Source organism: Sciurus carolinensis, chromosome 2 (assembly GCF_902686445.1).
Source record: "Sciurus carolinensis chromosome 2, mSciCar1.2, whole genome shotgun sequence".
Classification (NCBI taxonomy): domain Eukaryota; kingdom Metazoa; phylum Chordata; class Mammalia; order Rodentia; family Sciuridae; genus Sciurus; species Sciurus carolinensis.
Window position 1 is genome coordinate 104957555 of NC_062214.1, and position 4630 is coordinate 104962184.

The window sequence follows — 4630 nt, forward strand, 5'->3', positions numbered from 1 at the left end:
ACTCCGACCTCCTCTTAAATCACCATCCTGCGTGCCTTTGTCCACAATGACTTTCTAACATTTCTAGACCCACCAGTCAACTGCCTCATTTTCTGCTTCATGTCTTTCAAATCTAAAGTTATCTCAGAGGCCATCTCTGAGAAACTGAAGTAGCTGCCCTTACTTTCCCTCATCACCACTGTAAGGTATAAAGCCACCTTTCTCTCCCGCTATAGGAACCACCTGTCAATCTGCCTTATGGCCGCCTCTCCCGTTAGAGGAACCCGGCCTCCTCCGTTGGAGGAATTTCCTGCTTACTTGCCATGATCTTCCTGCCGCCCACCTTACTGTTCTAATATGTCATTGGTCCATCAGTCAGTCTGTAATAATTCTCCTCCGTGATTGGTTCCTCCCAGCCGCAAAATTCCGATAACTGAGGAGAAACCCTGCAGAGCGTTTTTCTGGGAGTTATAGACAACCAAAATTGCCCCTAACATCTGGCCTAACAACCACTTTTATCACAGTCTTTTTTTCCTATTTACACTACTTATTGCTCTAATTTATAGTACTTTTTATCTTTTTTCTTTTTTCTTGGTCATCCTCTATTTGCTGTAGTAGACGTGAGCTTTATGAAAGCAGAGACTTTATGTCTTCATTCACCTTTGTATTCCTGGTGCATGGCTCAGAATGATGACTGATAAATATTTGTTCTATGAATGAATAATAGTGATATTGTCTAGCCCATTAGACCCCTGTATGTTTGATATTGCCATTTACCTGTGACGTCCTGCTTCCTCAGGTTTTGAAGTATAAGGCCAGAGAAGCACACCAAGGCAAGCATAGAGTAGAAAGTAAGCTTTATTAAAGAGAAGTAAGGGCTGGGGAGATAGCTCAGTTGGTAAAGTGCTCGCCTTGTAAGCTATAGGGCCCTGGGTTCGATTCCCCAGCACCAAAAAAGAAAAAAAAAATACAGACTTCTCCTGGGTGGGAGAAGGGGACCTAAAGGCAGAATCCACAGGATGAGCAAATCTTGTCCTTTTTATAGGTTTTTATTCTCCCATTCTTTCCCCCTTATCTCTTTCCTTCCTGCCTACACGATTAAGCCCGCCTGGTTTTGCATAAAGTGAGAAGCAATGGGCAGGGGGAGGGCCAAGGTGATTCAGGCAGGTAAGGGCCCAGGGGGCATTAATTAGCAGCTCCTTGCCTGTCATCCCTGACAAGGGCAGGTAAATTTGGTAATCAATAGGCTCTGCAGGTCTTTGACATTCCATTCTCCCAGGGCGGTCTCCCACTGCCAGAGGCAGATGGCTTTCATGGCCCCCATTTCCTCCATCAGACCCGATCCCCTATTTCTACACTAACTGCTTGTCCCCAATTCTGGCTTCATGTTATTACTGCATCTTGATTTTTCTATTCATTCCTTTCATTTTTAAGCAAAGGTTTTCTTTATGTAGTGCTTTTTCAAAACCTACAATAAAAAGACAGCTATTCTTGCCCTAACCCTCAACAACCATTACCCCAAGTCTCATTCCTTAGGACCAACTCTCCCAATTTTTTTGGCTTTTGCTACTGAAATTTACCTCCCGTTTCTAGATCATGTGTTCCTATATTTTTGAATAGCATAGAAATGACCTTCTGAGATGAGGATTTAGATCTCTAACATCCCTCTCTCCCCCCACACCCGTTCTGTCAATAGTTTTGTAATGTTTGAATAAGTCAACAGTTGGTATATACTTTAGCATAACCATAAACCAATCACTTCTAAGACAAGGTGATATGACTATTTTTTACACTTGCCACCTTAAGTTAATAATTGCCTTGTTTTTCCATTTGTTTTTGTTTGCCAGGTATATTTAACTTACTTATTTTTTTTTCAAATGCTATAGTGGATCCAATAGTTCAAATTTAAATTATATCACACCTCCAATATATCAAACAGGAGTGAGTTATGTCCTATGGTATATATTATATAACATTATCCCCTTTGTTAGTCAACTAGCATGTGTTCTCCTTGTATAATCTTCTCATGTTATTAGTGTTTTATCTTTCAGATTGAGAGTCCTATCCTTTTATGAATTCTTCGAAGTTCCATTTTCCCTTAAAGCCTCCCTTCATGCCTCTGTTCTCTTGTTCCAGTCTATGCTTGTGACTCTACAGTCTTGCTGAAACCTGTCACCCTGGGATTTCCCTTCACCCATCTCTTGTATTGGAACCTTGGTTTATGGATCTGATATCTTCCTCTTAGTTTATTCACTCTTTTGCAGAAGTATTTTGTCAAATAATTTTCTTATAAAGTTCACATGAGAGACAAATTGAGTCCTCACTTATCCTAAAATGTAATGATTGTAATAACTTCCTTTTCATGGTCCCAGTTCAAATTCTTACTTTATTCATAACACAACCAGGAGTGCTTTCATCCTATCTTATCTATGATAACACTATCTCATTCTTTAACTACCTAGCCTCATATTCCCATTGCATAATCTTCTCATGTATATGCATTTTTATCTTTTAGATTAAGGAGAGTCATATACTTCCATGAATTCTTCAAAACATCTACTTCAGTGTTTTACACACACACACACACACACACACACACACACACACACAAATTGGCTCATAATACCTAGCACCAAAATGAGGTTCTGCAATTTCACCTGTTAGTTGGGTACAGTGTTTATTTATTATTATCACTTTTCATGATAGGTTATTTTAGACAATGGACACAATCCAACTGGAAAAGTTAACAGGGGTTTGAGTAAGTAAGCATTTAATAGGACATCATAATGGAAATAATAGCTTGATATGAACATATACATTAAATTCAAGATGCAGCTAAGAACTAGACATGTTCCATAGTTTATTTTATGCCATTCTCTTTATCAGAATATAGTTATCATGCTGAGTGCAGTGGCCCATACCTATAATCCCAGCAGCTTGTGAGACCAAGGCAAGAGTATTGCAAGTTGGAGGCCAGCCTCAGCAACTTGGCCAGGACCTGTCTCAAAAAATAAAAAGGACTGTGGCTCACTAGTTAAGCACCCTGGGTTCCATCCCCAATACCAAAAAAAGAAAAAAAAAAAAAAATACAATTCAGTATTTTATAAACAAAATTCTATTTTCTACTGTTAGGTTTTTGTTGCTATGACAAAATACCTGAGAAAAACAACTTGGTTCACAATTTCAGAGGTTTTTAGTTCATATTTGGCTGACACCATTATTTCTGGGCCTGTGGTGAGGCAGAACATGGCAAAAGGGTGTGGCAGAGCAAAGGATCTCATCATATGGCAGCCAGGAAGCAAAGAGAATGGAAGGGGCTGGGGACAAGACATAGTTAGATATATCAACAAAGGCACACTCCCTAGGACCCACTCTCTTTCTCCAACTAGATTCTACTTCCTACAGTTTGTTCCACCTCCCAGTAGTCTATTCAGCGATGAATTCCTCATGGGAATAATCCATTGATGAGGTTAGAGCCCTCACTTACCTTTGCCATTATAGAGATTCTTCTCTTTACTTTTAAAAATAGTGGCCAGGCACAGAGGCGCATACCTGTGATCCCAGCGGCTTGGGAAGCTGAAGCAGGAGGATCCCAGTTCAAAGCCAGCCTCAGCAACTTAGTAAGACTCTGTCTCAAAATAAAAAATAAAAAGGCCAGGGATTTGGCTCAGTGGTTAAGCACCCTGGGTTCAATCCCTGGTGCAAAAAAAAAAAAAAAAAAAAAGATGTACATAGTGATAGTGATTTCTTTATGCCAGGCATATTCTAAAGGCTTCTATAATATTGATATCTAAGTACAGCAATAGGAAAAAGCAAATGTTATTATTATCCGCATTTTACTGATGAAGAAACCAAAGCATAGAGAGGTTAAGATCGCATATATAGCTCACAAGTAGAAATAGGTCAGGCATCAATTCAATTTCACATAATCGGTCTTTAGAGTCCTTACACTTATCCACTATGGTCTGTTGGTTTCTATGCGCCCTGTTGAGACCAGTAACTTAATACTGAGGCTCCTGCTGCCTGGGTTGTCTAGGTCTGGGAGAGATGTTTGTAGTAAATTAACCAGGCATTCTTACTTTCACAGTTAATCATGTCTTCCTTGAAACACTTCACTGGTCCACATTCTCTGGTTTTCCTCTCACTTCATTGGCTGCCTCTTCTCAGTTTCTTTTCTGACCTCTCTTCTCAAGATCTTATTGCTCAAAATAAAAATTCTTGGAAACTTGCTTACCTCCTCTTTCTTTCTGGTCTACTCTTATCTAAAAATAGTCTCCCCTTAGATACCAGCTGACACTTTGCCCTATTTGATTTTTCTTCACTGCATATATTGCTATATTAAATTACATAAGTATTACTTGTTAGTTGCATGTTTCTTCCCCTAGCATGAAAGCTCCATGACAGATTCAACTTTATCTTAATTTGGGTTCTTTTCAGATATTTATATCTATTTATCTTTTTACCCTTTCTTGCCTCATTTTAAACTTAATAAATATTTATTTCACTTTTTCCTTATATTTATTCATATGTCTTACTCTCTGGTTCTGTTAATTTGAAATAAATTAAAACACATATGCTTGATTTATCAGTGCCTAAAATCTAAAATTAATGTTTCTCCTAGATGACACTAGGATCATAGAATGCATTCACT